Source organism: Puma concolor, chromosome A1, assembly GCF_028749965.1.
Source record: "Puma concolor isolate L17-30 chromosome A1, mPumCon1.1.hap2, whole genome shotgun sequence".
NCBI lineage: Eukaryota > Metazoa > Chordata > Mammalia > Carnivora > Felidae > Puma > Puma concolor.
This window is the reverse complement of record NC_141667.1, coordinates 27,637,586-27,654,003: the sequence shown is the minus strand read 5'-3', so window position 1 is coordinate 27,654,003 and position 16,418 is coordinate 27,637,586. Positions and strand designations below refer to the sequence as shown.

The 16,418-nt window shown below is 40.9% G+C and overlaps 1 protein-coding gene across 1 annotated transcript in view; it reads left to right on the top strand.

The window, feature by feature from the left end:
* ADAMTS12 (ADAM metallopeptidase with thrombospondin type 1 motif 12) overlaps positions 1-16,418 on the top strand; it is a 326,954-nt gene that overhangs the window by 8,335 nt on the left and 302,201 nt on the right. The window lies entirely within an intron of this gene.

Genomic DNA, 16,418 nt, shown 5'->3' with positions numbered 1-16,418 from the left:
CATAAAAAGTGGATCGATCTGGGAGGTATGGAGAGTCAAGGCACTGAGGGTTCGGAGCAGGGAGGGTTCAACCGGGAACAGCATGGGAGGAGGGGAGGATTGGAGGTGGGTCTTCAGTCTCTGCGGCGGCTCGGAGGGTATTGTGACTGACTGGCTGGCCGGCCCTTTGGAGTTAGGAAAACCTGAATTTGGACTGAGAGGCTTACCAGTGGTGAGTAGCTGCTATGGCATAATGGCTGACTATGTGTACTTCGTAATCAGATTCGGTGTGGGAAGTTAGGCAGTCCGTTTATCCCTCTGTGCCTTTGTTTGCTCATTTGTAAAGTGGAGATAATGACAGTACCCAACTCATAAAAAAAGGGTTGGCAAAGTATGGCCCACAGACCAAATCTGGACTGCCTCTTGTTTTTTATAAATAAAGTTTTATGGGAACACAGGTAAGCTCATGTGTTTATACTGTGTATGGCTGCTTTCAAACTACAACAGCAGAGCTCAGTAGTTGGGATAAGGACCGTATGGCCCACGAGGCCCAAAAATTGCTCTCTGACTTTTACAGAAAAAATTTACCGGCCCCTATAGTACAGTATTGTGAGAATGAAATGAATTTATATATATATATATATATATATATATATATAATATATATATATATTATATAAATATATATATATTTATATATATAAAACTTAGAAGAACGCTTGGTAAATAATACAGTCAATGGATGTTGGCTGTCATTATCATTTTTTTTTTTTATATTTCCGATATGCCAGGTACTGGAATGTGTCGTTTATGAGGTGGTTTATGTACATTGTCCTCTTCTGCCCCCCAACCCCCCATCTTTGTTATTTTTCTAGATGATGAAGCTTGGAGAAGTTGAATAACTTTATTGGGCAGTTATTTTGAGCCTGAGTCCTTCTACCCCTTACCAGGCACCCCCCAATCCCCTCATCTCCCCTAGTTTTGGGGAACCACTAATCTACTTTCTGTCTCTGTTGCCTGCGTATTTAAAATCCTTGGTTTAATAAGCTTTTCAGGAGATTCTGATGCTCAGTAAAGTTTAGGAAGCACTGGCCCTGATCGAACATTAGGATCAACCCAGGAGCTTTTAAAAAGTACCCGTTCCCCACCCCTCTTCCCAGATGTTCTGATTTACCTGGTCTGAGGGTGAAGCGCAGACATCAGTATTTTTTTAAAGCTCCCAAGAAAATTCTAATGTGTGGTAAATGTTGACAGCCAATGAATTAGTGTGAGCAGGTATTAATTGGCAATATTAGTCAATATTACTCTAAAGTGGCAGCTCTTCCCAAGTAATTCTAACATGCAGCCAGGGCTGAGAACCGCTGCTCTCAATTGCCCCCTCTTTTCCTCTTGTGCTTTCTAAGGGAGATTGCACACTGGTTAGCATTATGTCAGGCTTGGAAACAGAATGCTGGGAGCTTTTCAATTTCAAATGGCCCCAGGGAGCAGAGCAAAGTACCATGTGGGCATTTTCAGATTCAGATTCCAGATTCATTCTAAGTACAGGAGCACAAAGAAGCAAATATTAACTAATGGACTAATGTGGTAGCCAGGATGATGGAAACTTTTAGATTCAAATCACTAAATGATTCTGTCAGAAGAACCAATCTACTGGGATTAGTTTTGAGCCTTTCACACAGAATTGAACAGTTAATGATAGTTATAAAATAAGCCGTAAAATCCAAATGAGTTTCTTTCCTTTCTGTGAGCATACGAACTGGCTGGCTTCAAGTTCATTTGCTCGTGTGCCATCATCGTCAGTGCTTCTCATCAAAAGGATAGTGGTTGGCCTTGTGTCTGGTTTCCCCTGATCACTTGTCTGGGATCTGACCTCTGGGATATTTATTTTCCTTTTCACCAAAACAGGACCCCACACTCAAATTCACAGGATGGCAGGCTTAGGATGTATATTGGCTTTTAAGCCCCTCACCATTCCTAGGGACAGAGGTGGCATTTGGGAAAGCTTTCTGAGGAAGAAAACACTGTCATGTAGAACAAGACATGAGCTTTTCCTTCCTCTGGCTCAAGGCTGGCATATTCTTTGCTTTAGATATAGCCATCGTAATGCTGAAGGCTGTGTTCTCTTAGAGTTGCCTAAAATTTAAGGTCTATTTAGTGTCCCTTGGAGCAGGCTCAGATGGTTGCGGACTGAAGACCCAAGAAAGGTCACTCATGACAGGGTGTGGGATGGCCTCCTTCCTCCATTTAATACCTTCCACACACCACTGGTCCCCATCCTCTTGGGAGCTGCTCTCAGACAGTCAGCCCATGTCCTGCCCAGCAGCCCCTCCTTGGTCATCTTTAACATTCTCACCACCCTCTCCTCTGAAGTCTTTATAACCTTAAAGTTACAGAATTTTTTTTTTTTTTGAACAGTTTAGTTGATTTGTTCCATTCTAAGTTTTTTGATGGAGAGACTGTGTTGTTTAATCAATTAGACTTAGAATTGATCCTCAGTGGGAGTCATTACCTGTGAGAATTCCAGTGGGGTGGTTTTGGATTTGCTATTGCCAGGGACCCTATCGGATTTGCTCCAGGCTACTTTGTTGTTAGTATTTCAGCTGAGATTTTCTGCAAAATGTTATCCTGCACATTTGTGTATGATATGGGACTGGGGTTCAGATTCTTCATGGGTACCCCACCTCCACCGAAGGCTCAGTCTAGGCTCCCAGATACCCGAGTCAGTAAATATTTGTAATGTTTTTATTTTAATAAATATTTTAAATTTTTGTTCACAGTCAGGGACAGTATTTCTCAGCTCAGGCTTTATTAAAGTGAATATGGTTTTTGGCTCTATCCTAAACCCTAACCTCAATTCCCACCCCTACTGGAGAATTAGATCCTGACCCGAATCCAAATAGCTCTCTTTCTTAGGGGCCACTCAGCTTTAACTCCCCCTCAACTCTCTTTCCTTTTCCCTTTTGGCACCTTGAGATTTCCTTTCTTGATCTGAGCTCAACGATGGATTACAATGTTCAAAGAGGTATTCTTAGTTTTTTTTTTTTTTTTTAGTTAAACTTTTTATTTTGAGATTGTTGTGGATTCATATGCAGTTGTAAGAACGAATACTGAGAGATCCCATGTACCCTTGACTCAGTCCCTCCCAATGGTAGCATCTTACAGAATTATTGCACAGTATCGTAGGCAGCAGTTTGACATTGATATAGTCAAGATGCCCAACATTTCTATCACAAACAGTTCCTCATGTTGTCCTTTTACAGCCGTACACATTTCCTTCCTGCCTCTCTCCCCTCCTCATGTGTACATTTTGTATCTAAGTCATAATCCATTCTGAGTAAATTGTTGTATAAGATGTGAGACTTAGGTAGAGGTTCATTCTCTCTCTTCTTTTCTTGTGGCCTATGAGTGTCTAACTGCTCCAGCACCATTTGTTTTAAAAAGGCTAACTTCCCTCCTTTGAATTGTTTCTACGTTTGTGAAATTTATTTGGAGATATTTTTGTGAGTCTGAGTTTTGTGTTCTATTCCATCAATAGAAGCTTTATTGCTATAGCTATATAAGTAGTCTGGAAATCTAGTAGACTGATTCCTAACATTTTATTTTTTCCCAAAATTGTGTTCGTAATTCTAGTTCCTTTGCCTTTCCATATAAATTTTAGAATAGTCTGACCACAAAAATTTGCTGAGATTTTGGTAGGAATTATATAAACTTATATATAAACTCGTAGAACTGACGTTTGTTACAGTTAGTCCAGTCAATGAACAGGATAAGTTTCTTCCACTTCTTCCCATGAGACCTATCCAGGTTGACTGGTTGGAGTAAAAGGTCCGTGATGCTTGGTTTTCTCTCCTTCCCAAGGTGAGAATTCTATAGCTCCTTAGAAGGGATTCTAAATCTCACTCTGATGGCATTTCTCACCAGGAAATCTCCCAGACATTGTCCTCGAATGTATCACCCATTAGTTGGGCTGTCCTTATGGACCAGTGGGCTTATCTCACCTATAGGGTAGTTAGCGTGAATAGAGAATGAGGCTGTTAAACGAACTGTAATAATTGCTTTGTATTTTTTTAATTTACTTTTCTGGGTCAGAGAATTTATTTGGGGAAAAATCAGTGAAACCGTTTTTGCAAATCTGTTCCCTTTGTTTGTTTACTCATATTTATTCTTGAAGTATTCTGGTTTGGAGAGTTTTTTGATTCTAAATCAGATAGAATGATAGTTTCTTCTGCGCTGAGCCTCACTGTCTCCCCCACTGCTGAAAGATGGTGCCTGGCGGGATGACCACATTTTATTCACAGGTGAGATTCTGCTTATTGATTCAGAGCATGTTTGGAGAAGAGTCTTCTGTGCTGTGACCTAAGTTTCTATGCCTCATTAGTATGATCTATGATTTCTTTTCAGTTTGAAGAATTCTAGTGTCTAAACACTTTTTATAGGTTTTTAAGTGTCCAGCCTGCCTCAAAAGTTGTAGCAAGAACCTTCATTTCAGTGACTGCCTTAACCCCCTTGCAAACTATTCCTACACAAAAACATGGGTAATTATGTTAGTCAGCCCTGCCTGTTTCATGCTGTTGTAGATAACAGCTCTAAGTACTTTTGAAAAGTATCCAGTTCTCTTGTTGGCTTAGTAAGAGTAACTGAATCTCTTCACCTACCTTGTTGGGGCACCTCATTAAAACTGCTGTAGTCAGGTCATCAGTGAACTTTGTGTTGCCAGTGGGTGCCTCTCTGTTTTCACTGTACTTATGTTTCAGCACCGTTTGACACAATTTCTATTTCCATGTATTTTTTTCTCTGGGCTTAAGTGGTACCGCATGATTATGGTTTTACTCCTCCCTACCACCCTGAGAGTTCTGTCTCAACATCCTTTGTTTCTTTCCATATCTTTAACTACTAGAGTGCCCCAGGGCTTTGTCTGTAGCTCCCTCTTCTCTAACTTCATCCTCTGGTAGGTGATCCTGACCAGTCCCAAATGGTGTCTACTCCTCTGTCAGTTTATCTGACCATCTGTCCTTTGGTTCATTCATTATCTATCATTATCATCTATCTAATCATCTATTTGTATGATTATCTATTGTGTCTGTCTATCTATCTATCATCTATCTATCTATCTATCTATCTATCTATCTATCTATCTATCTATCTATCATCTATATCATCTAGCTCTATCTCTGTACATGTATGTGAATAACTACTAAATTTATGTATCTAACTCTGATGTTTCCTTGCAACTCCAACTGTATTTGCCATTTCCACATGTATGCCAAATAGGAATCTCAAATATGACATGTTCATAGCAATACTCTTGATTCCCTCCTCCTGCCATTTTCCCCATTGTTGTACGTGTCAACTTTATTCGTTCAGTTGTTCAGCCAAAACCCGTGGACTCATCCTATGGTTGACTCATCTCTTTCTCTCCTACTCTGTATTAATTCTTATCAGCAAATCCTGTCAGCTCTTCTTTCAAACTATGTGCAGAATCTACCCCTCTTATCACTTCCACATTCTCAACAGGGGTAGTTTTGTCCTATAGAGGACATTTGGCAATGTCTGGAGATATTTTTGGCTGTCACAATTGGGGAAGGGATGACTACTTCGGGCTTCTGGTAAGTAAAGGCCAGTGATGTTGGAAACTTTCTACAAACCACAGAATGACCCTCCCCGACAAAGGATTGTATGGTACAAAATGTCAGTAGTTTCGAGGTTGAGAAACTCTGCCCCAGTTCTAGTCACCACTGAATTGACCTCCCAAGTGGTTCCTCCACTTCCTCTCAATTCCCTGCAAGCCATTTCTCACGTAGTGGCCAGATTGGACTTCTAAACACATTTCTAGAGCAGTGCACTCTACTGCTTAAAATATCTACTTATTTCCCATCATAGCAGAATAAAATCCGAATGTCTTGTCTTAGCTTCCAATATCCCTCTGGCCTGGTCACTGTCTACCTCCCTGGCCTCCTGCCCCATCACCTTGCCCTCCAGCCACACTGACCTTTCTGTCTTTCAAATGTACCAAGCACACTCTGGCCTCATCGCCTTTGCATTCATGTTCCCTCTGCCTAGAACACTCTTCCCTCAGATTTCTACCTAGCTGCTCCTTCTCGTCGTTTAGATCCCAGCTTATGATCTTCCCTGACCACTGAATCTAAAGTAGAAACCTCCAGTGTTCTACCACATTGCCCATTTTATTTTTAAAAAGAACCTATGATACCTGATGTTTTCTTTTATTTTTTGCTTAACTTTTCTTTTCCTCACCCTGTCTTGTTCACACATGCTTAGCTATGTTAGATAGTAAACCTTCAGTGAATACTGGCTGAATGGATGGATGTGTTTGTTTCAGCATTTAGCCTTTTACTGCCCCAAGTTTTTGTAGACCTCCCCCAGGCTGTGGCTTCACAATGAGATTATATTTCCTCAATTACCCAAACAATGACTTGAACACCACCTATTGACTTCTATGGTACAGTCTGCTTAAATGGTCCCTAAATCACTTCTAGTGGGTTCCCAGGGCACTGGCTCATTGTGGCAGTGTGATGTTGCTCTGCTCTATGGCCCTCTTGGGTTCATCACCCTAAGAGCATTGTGACTGCCACTATCATGTTGACTTTGGGAAGAGGACACTGTTATCAACTTTGCTATTCTCTTCTGAGCCTGAGTCGGGCCTTTTCTTAGTTCTGTAAAGCACATCAGATTCCAAACTGTAATTATCAGTAAGACTTTTTGGAAAGTTTGCATATAAAGGGAAGGAAGGTACGATACAAATAACAACTTAAAACTTCTCTTCACCTTGGCTGTGCTGAGTGTAGGCTGAGTTTCAAAAGGGTCTCTAACCAAGCACTTGGCCTTTTGATACGTAGCAAAGATCACCCCACCAGCAATCTCCTTGCAAAAGGGTGCACTGAAACAGAATTCTTTACTGAGTCCTGGGCCCAATCATGAAGCCTCTGAGAAAGGAGGAAAATTTCCCCACCCCAGGCTGAGTCTCATCTTTGTTTCTCGTGCTTCTTCTCAGGTGTTTCCTGCAAGGAATAGCTACTTGCTTCATGGGCAACCCCAATCTAAAGCATCTGGGCCCCACAGGGTACTTTGTACATAGTAAACCCCACAAAAGTGCCCTATCAAGGGGAGGGTGGAGGCCTGAAATCCAGATCAGGATCTGCCAACTGAACCAAATCCCAGTTTCAAGACGAAAAGAGGGTTTGTTATAAACCCTTTGCCCAAAGTGGAGCATCTTTTTGTAATTTGTCTACCTAGATGGGTGCCGTTTAAAATTCATCTGTCTGAAAGGGACACCTTTTAAAATTTCATCTGTCTCTCTTGCACACCTTCTTGCAATTTGCATACATGTGTGCTACTGCAATAGTCATGGAGCCCCTTCCCCACAGGATTTGGCCTGGCTCTGTGGCTCCCGGATGACAGTCACATGGGGACACAGTCATCCATCACCAGCATGTTTCCCAAAGCCTAAGGTACTCGGTTTCTTGCAACAGGTTGGAGAGGTGGGGAGTTTATGTGCATTAATAACAGATCCTTTTCCATTGAGGTATCGCAAGTCTCGGCCAGTGCTTTTTCCCAATCTCTCCTTCAGTTCAAGGTGAAGAACAGTCTGTGTCCAATTCCTGAAACTATTGGGCTCTTTGTTTCTGATCTGCAGTGAACAACTGCTTGAGCTGGAAGACAAGGGAGGAAGCCTTTTCAAGAAGAGAGAGTTAACATAAATGCTCAGATCTTATCAGGCTGTCTAGAGAAAAACAGTTTCTCCCATACAAATGCACAAATTATAGTGAAATGTTTCTGTTGAAACATATGCCCCATAGCGATTCTGAAGGCATCCTTCTGTTTCCTTGTTTAGCTATCTTTACATTGAGGTGAAGAGAATTTTAATTTTTGTCATCCAAACAAACGGAAGGTATGCTCCAAAAAGAAATTGAATCTTAGGATGTAGGACAGTAGGAAGCTTTGGAATTGTCTTCCAGCTTCTACTAGAAAGATACCAGTTTTTGCTGGGATAGGCTGTTACATCATTTTAACTTTGTAAACGTTGTTAGATTCTAATTTCCCCAAATCCTAGAATTAAGTGTTCTCGTGTTTTGCTGTGTGAACGCTGTAAATGAGATCAGTGGCATTTAAAACTCTGTGCTCTATGATGGTGCCTCCATTGAGAGAGGGGTGCGCTTCACTCCACATTACTCCCTCAAAGGCAGTTGAGTTCTTGGCCCAGATGGAAAGTTCTGCCAGTTCCTTTTCCACACAAGCAAATAACATAACCATCTCTGCCCTCTTGTTCTTGAACTCCAGCTGCAGCCCAGGGTGATGTAGCTGACGAATGAAATCCACTGGCAGAACTCTGGGAAAACTCCCAGAGTGGCTTCTGGCCTTGCTTCCTGATCTGGAACTTTGTGGCTCCTTTGCCGAAAACAGTCGTTTGAGTTGTGGGATGCCTGTGTGTCAGGTTTTGGTGCTCCTCGCCAGGAGGGAGGGAAAGTAATGCTCTGTGTATCCCCTAACTCTGCCCCCAGGCTGAGGAATTCCTTGTGACCCCTGACGTTTGGGGGTTGCCTGGTCAGACCCATGATTACTCAGAAGTGAGACTTTGGAACTGGCTGGCGGGAGATTTGTCTCTATCGGTGCTTTGTGTTACAGGCTCATAAACATGAGCGTTATTTTCTCCCCTCCTCTTTTTGCATCTTTCCACTTCCTTTTCAATTTGGCAGGTTCATCTTGTGAGTTCCCAGCATGATGGATTGGAAATGAGAGAGAGAACTGAAGAACGTATACTTCAAGAAGCAGCATTGTTTTCTTTCTTTGCTGGATCTTGAATTAGGGACCTTCTCTGTGGGCCAGGTATAGGTCAGGAGAAGGAATGACCCTCATCTTATGGGAGATAAGAGGCCAGAGCTCTGTTTGTTATTGGGTTAATTACTTGACTTATGGGTCCACACAAATACAGATACAGATGTCACTCCCTTCTCCTGTATATCTCTTCTCTGAAGTCTTTATTTTGAACCTCATTTCTGTTTTCATTACAGTCACTGAAGATTGGGTGTCCGGAGTTTCCCACTTGATGTTCATAGATTAATATTTCTCTCCTTTTTTGATCGAGTACGAGTCACAGGTCCAGGAAGCTTAAATATTAGCTTTCAGAAAGCTCTAGTTCCTTTCAAAAACATTTCCATTGACTAACAGATATTAATAAGATCTTTGAAAAATGAGAAAATAGGAGGCCTGGGTTTTAGGTTTTGTAACTGAAAAACGTTTTACTTGCTTGTTGGAGATGGTTTTTCAGTGTGACATAACTAATTTATTTTTGGCCGGACGGTCTGTGTTAGAGAGCCATAGCAGGTCTGTGGAGACTTGGCATGTTTTTCATACAGAGCAGTCCCACTGGATTTGGGAGTCAGAGGAGCTGGGCTCAAGTCCTAGTTCAACACTAACTAACGATGTGATGTTAGTTGAGATCCTTTGCCTTTTTGGGCCTGTTAGTTGAGTGGATTGGGTCCTTGCTTCTAAATGTGTGGCCCATGGACCGTCAGAATGTGCATCACCCGGGAACTTGTTAGTAATGCAGATTCTCAGAGCCTACACCCTGACTTGCTGAATTAGACCTACATTTTAATAAGAGCCCCAGGTAATTTGTATGTGCATTAAAAGTTGACAGGCATTGACTCACCAAACCCAGAGATACTAGTTCTGTTTGAGTTCAGCCTTTTACATATTGCATCCTTCCTGCAAATTGTTGGCCCAAATATCTAGTGAAGCTTAGAAACAGTCGGGGGGGGGGGCGGGATGCTGCTGTTCTAATCAATGTTGATGGATAGAAGGGTGGAAGAGGAATCTTAGAAAATGCGATTCAAAAAAAGACCGAAAAGATACATGAGACCTGGGAGCCAAATGAGGCAGGTGATGGTGGCCAGATATACTCTCCATCATCCTTTGTGCTCTTCTGACTTCCACAGCATTTAGCTCTATTAGAACCCTTGTCCTTGACATGAACAGGTCTTACCAGGACAGCTTCCAGTCGTTCTCAGGTTATTTGATCTCATCTCTGGTGAGTATGCTAAGCAATAATCTTTTGTTTTGGTGTCTTCATCTAAGCTGTTGAGAAGAGGCTTTCTGGGCCCTCCAAAGGCTAGGAGGGACAATAACAACCAATACATTTAGACTTTCATTTCCACTCCCAAGGGGATGGAGCCTGGTTGATGCTAAGTTTGGGTTAAGAACGAGGAAACCTTAATGTTTATAAATATTCCCTTAAGAGACTGTGAGTGTGGAGTTTTCCAGGATGTTCAGGAAAGTCTAGGAATAAAAGGGCAATGGCAAAGCAAAGATGGGGCTTTTCTCTGAGCCCTGGGGGGACACTATCCATGCAGAGAGGACCACTTATGTCAGTGCACCCCACAGTCAACAGGGACAGGAGCCCCGGCCTCCACTCCTGGTCCAGACCACTTACTTCCATTAAGTTCTATATCCTTGACTAAATACACTGGGGTTTTAGAGAAGCTGTGCATATGCTTCTCTTTCTACTGCCCACAAACCATCTGGTAACACCACAGTTGTCCCGTTCCCCTTCTTCAGTGATTACACTTGGTTTTTTGCTTTTAAGACTTTTCAAAATAGTCAAACACGGAAAATCTTCGTCTAAACACACATGTTACAAAAATATGATCTTCTGAGATTTCCCAATAGTGTATGTTGTTGTATTTGTTTATTTCCCTCGTTGAGACATTTGAAGTATTCATCGAAAGAAAAAGACTTTCAGGGGCACCTGATCGGTTCGGTTGGTTAAGCGTCTGCCTCTTGGTTTCAGCTCAGGTCATGGCCTCACGGTTCATGAGTTCGAGGCTCCAGTGGGGCTGTATGCTAGCAGCTCAGAGCCTGCTTGGGATTCTCTGTCTCCTCTCTCTCTGCCCCTCCCCCACTTGCTTGTGCTTGCTCTCTTTCTCAAAATAAATAAATGAAAAAAAAGAAGTGACTTTCATACCCCAGCGTGTCCTATACCAGACCCACTGTCTCTAATTCAGTCTCATTCCCACTTACACATTCCTTCAGGGCTCCTCAGCGAAATTGCCTGGGAGGCAATAAGCTATTCTGAGAAACAGATTTGTCAGAGTTCTACAGTGTGCCATACTGAACGGTCCCATTTGGTGTCATTGATTCCCCTCGTCACCAGTCCACCCTCCCCTCACCACCGCCACCCTGTTTGTGGACAGATTTTTCTCTGGAAATTTTTTCCTCACTTGGTTTCTGCTTTGGCCCTAGAGAATGAGTCACACAGTTTAAAAATGCACAGCTTCCACAGTCTCTGACTGGGTCATCAGATATCGCATCTTTCTTCCAAGCAGCCCCCCCTTCTTCCTTCAAGTCTTGTTTTCTGTTGTTTTGTTTTGTTCTTTTTTAAGTTGCAGCTGCATTTTTCTCTTTCTAATCCCCCAACATTCTCAGCTTATCTCTGATGACTGATTGCCCCCTCTGTGGCGGTGGATTTTCTGGGCTTTCTCTTTGGCTGTCCTTTCTTTTTCTTGCTTTTGCTGCATTTTGGTTACTTTTACTATTTTTTTGTTTTTTAGCATATGTGCAGCAGAAACACAAAAAGTTCAGTTGTTACCTAAAATGAGGCTTATTTAACTTATATAATGTACAAGTTATTTAACTTACAAAACAGATATATTTAACTTATTTAATTTTATATTTTATATATTTTAGAACACATATTTTAAAAAATTTTTAATGTTTATTTTTGAGAGAGAGAGAGAGAGAGAGAGAGAGAGACAGAACATGAGCGGGGGAAGGGCACAGAGAGAGGGAGACACAGAATCTGAAGCAGCTCCAGGCTCTGAGCTATCAGCACAGAGCCCAAAGTGGGGCTTGAACTCACGAACCATGTGATCATGACCTGAACTGAAGCCGGAGGCTTAACCAACTGAGCCACCCAGGCGCCCCTATAATCCATATTTTATATTATGTTACATATTACTTTTCAGTTAATTTATATAATTTACATAAGTTATATCTCTCATATATAATACATAGTATATATATTAATTTAATTAAAGTACATGAAATTCTATCTCATATATAGCATATATTAAATTATATGTCTTATCTTGGGTCGCCTGGCTGGCTCAGTCAGAAGAACATGCAATTCTTGGTATTGGGGTCATGAGTTTGAACCCCATGTTGGGTTTGAACCCCATGTTGGATATATTTATTTATTTACAAATAAATAAATAAACTTTAAAAAATATATGTCTTATCTCCTTTCCAATCTCTGTGCAGCTTGATAGAGAAAGAATAGTGGGAATAGGCTGCTCACAGCAGAATTTCCAGATAAGAGAGAGTTTATTGCAGGGGCAGGAGCAGTGTGTGTGTGTGTGTGTGTGTGTGTGTGCGCGCGTGCGTTAGGAGTAGGGGAGGGGGTTAGCTAATACAGAATAAGTCCACAGAAAGGGGTTTTTATATGAAGCTATGTTGCAGAAGAAATGGCTGAAATCACAGTTATAATTATAGTTAAAGGTGTCAAAACATCCTTGACCCTCATTCATTTGAAATTGCATCGGAGCAGATAGCACATCTGAATTTGGATGATGGATGGGAGGCAAGCATCCAGTCTCCCTTCAGTGAGTGTTCTTTTCTCTCTGGAAGGTTGTGAAGGCAGTAATGACCATGGCAAATGACCAGGAAAGGGCTTGCGATCCACTGATAAATGCTTTACATCCTTTCTCTGGAAAGGATTTGTTCTTTTACTAGTTAATTCTATTTACATTAAACTGTTTTAATACAGAGATACAAGTTTGATAAGGAGGCTTTTCTTCCTTTTTACTCTAATCTCTAGGCCAGTCCCCTGAGATTTAGGCTTTTATTAATCAAAAGTGCTGGGCCTGGAGTTGAGAGACCTGTGCTTTATGTCTGACCGCCCCTGGCTCGCAGGAGCCCCAAGTTCCTTCACACCTGTGGTCCCAGCTTCCTCACCTGTGAAATGAAGGGTGAGCAGTTTCTACTGTCTCATCAAACTCAGGCACTCTGACACTGTGACTGATCTGTGGCCAAAGCACGTGCTGTCATATGGCAATGTGTGCAAAAATGGGATGATGATGATGATGATGATGAGTCATGGCTAGGTAAAAACCTCTCTTTTGAAAATTGAATCTGAAAAATGAAAAATCAAAAATGTGACAGTGAGAAAGACTGTTCTAGCCCAAGTTGTGCAGGGGGTGGGTACTGACATATTCTGTGCTAGGGAAATGGCGGCAGAAGGAGGATGCTGATGTCAGAGGCTTTCTTGTGATAATCTTCCCTGGAAATTTCCCAAGGTCATCTTGATGAGAGGCATGTAGTGTTTACAGCCTGGTGGGCTCTTGAATTAGATAGACTTTGGTCATAAGCTCTGTAACTTTGGGCAGATTTTCTCTTACATTGTAAATAGCGACTTACCTAATAATACTGTTTTTATTGGTTGGCTGTGGGAACTAAATAAAATGTTGAGTGTGTAACACTTTTTTGCACAGAGTATATGTTCAAGAAACTATGTATATGTAGCTCTTATTGTTATTATTAATTAATTATTATTGCTACATAATTATTATTAATGTTACTACTGCAATTGCAGAATAACTAGAGGGTTCAGTCCTCCAGAAAATATCTCCTCCAATGTTCAAGTAAATAGTTTCATATATTCACATTTATCTGCAGTGCCCGAGAATTAACATATACTTTATTATTCACCATTTAGTCTTTTGGACGAAATAAGTTAACATTTCAATTATTTCTTTTTTCTTAATCACATTTTTCTACTAAGGTAGACAAATGCTTGGCCATTTAAAGTTTTCACTCTTTCTCTCCCCATGTTCACCTTTTATTACTGATCCAGGGGAAGAAAAAATAATCTAGAGCACAAATCACCATAGGAGAGGACTCCAGATTTCCCCCTCCATTTATAATGTTTTTTAAAGCAGGTAATCCATTTACATGCTGCAACATTTTAAAGATACAACCTATGTCTGTCCCTAGACTCCCAACTCACCTTTTCAGATCAACTCCTCTGCCTAGGCTTCAACGGTATTATTATGGATATTTTTGTATGTGGTGACATATACATAGCAAAAACTAACCATTTTAAAGTGTGAAGTTCAGTGGCATTAAGTACATTGACATTCTTGTGCAACCATTATCACCAGAACTTTTCCAGCTTCCCAAATTCTGTCCCAATTAAACAGTAAGTCCCCATTCGCTTCTTCCCCTCAGCTCCTGGCAACCCCCATTTCACTCTATGTCTTATTAAATGTGACTACTCTACGTACCTCGTATAAGTGGAATCGTGTGGTACTTGTTCTTTTGTGACTGGCTTATTTCAATTAGCATAATATCTTCAGGGTTCAACCATGTTATACCATGTGTCAGAATTTTCTTTTTTTTCCCCCTCGGGTTTTATTGAGATATAATTGGTATACAAAAAAAAAAAACAAAAAACCCTGCACATAATTAATGTGTACAGTTTGGTGAGTTTGGAGATATGTATATACTCATGTTACCATTACCACAATCCAGGTCATAAACATATCTGTCACCTCCAAAAGTTTCCTTGTGCCCATTTTTCTTTCTTCCTTTTCCTTTTCTTTCCTTCTTTCTTTCTTCCCTTCTCTTTCTTTCTTTCTCTCTCTCTCTTTCTTTCTTCTTTCTTTCTTGTAGTAAGAACATTTGAAATGAGACTTATCCTCTTCAATTTTTAACTATATGACACCTTACTGTTAACTACAGGCACTATGTGCACATCAGATCTCTGGAACTTACTCCTCTTGTATCACTGTAACTTTACACCCATTGAACAGTTGCCCGTATCTTTCTCCCCCATCCTCTGATAACCACCACTCTATGGTCCACTTCTACCCCTTGGACTATTCTAGATGCCTCTTAGAAGAGGAACCGTGCAGCATTTGTTCTTGTGTGACTGAATTGTTTCACTGAACATAATGTCTTCCAGCCCCATCCATGGTGTCATAAATAGGAGAATTTCCTTCTTTTTTAAGGTTGAATAATGTTCCCTGGCATGTGTATACCACATTTTCTTTATCCATTCATTTATTGATGAACATTGGATCATTTCCATGTTTTGGCTTTTGTGACTAATGTTGCAGTGAACATGGGAGTGCAGGTATCTCTTTGAGATCCTAATTTCAATTCTCTTGAATGTATACCCAGAAGTGGGATTGCTGAATGATATGGTACTTCTAGTCTTAATTTTTTTAAGGAAACTCCATATTGTTTTCCAAAGCAGCTGCACTATTTTAAATTCCTTCTAACAGTGTATAAGGGTTCCAAATTCTCCACATCCTCCCCAACAATTGTTAGCTTTTAATTTTTTAAATAATAGCTTCCTAACAGGTATGAAGTGATATCTCATTGTCGTTTCGATTTGCGTTTCCTGATGACTAGTGATGTTGAATATCTTTTCATTTACCTGTTGGCCATTTGTATTCGTCCTTTCTGAGACTGAATTAAATGTAGATTGTTATTAATCTAGTTAATGGATTATTACTAAAAATTTTTTTAATGCTTATTTATTTTTGAGAGAGAGAGAGAGAGAGAGAGACAGAGACAGAGCGTGAGTGGGGGAGGGGCAGACAGAGGGGGAGACACAGAATCTGAAGCAGGTTCCAGGCTCCAAGCTGTTAGCACAGAGCCTGATGCGGAGCTCTAACCCAACTAACCAAGAGATCATGACCTGAGCCAAAGTCAGATGCTCAACCGACTGAGCCACCCAGGCGCCCTTAGATAATAGATTATTATATATAACAATATAGGTTATTATTCAATGTTAAATAGGACAGAAATTTTTAGTGTAGACTTTAAAAATTTCGGTGTCTGTGTGGAGAACAGAAGTTGGGAATGTAAATTAGAATTCCCAGACCAGAGCTGTACCCTGGTGGCATAGTAGGACTAAGCTCTGAGCGCGGAGCCAGAAGATCTGCATTCTAAGCCCTCCTGTGACTCTAGCTTGCTTCAGGGAGTTAGTGTTGACACTTAAGTACAATAAATGACTCCTTGACTGCTCCCCATAGGTCCTCTGTGCATTTTGTTAATGTCCACCTTGGTAATATTCAAATGCTTACGTGGAGAAGTGCAAATAACCAGCATCTGATTGCTACCATTAATAAGCATCTGCAATATAAGAGTGCTGTCATTGTGCCTCACTGCTGGTATTAGATGATAGTTTGTTGCTATTGGGTGTTGTTATTCCAGGCCCTAAATCAAAACACAAATTACATCTATAGTTATTAGTCTATCTATATAGAAAATTACAAATTTACACCAATACATTCAATTCCAGTCCAACACCATGGATTCATTCTGGTTTTCTGTCTTTCCAAGTTTGTAAAAATATCTTCTCTGACAATGCCAAAACTGGTTCCCATTATTCTTGGCATATTTTCTCATCTGATCACTCC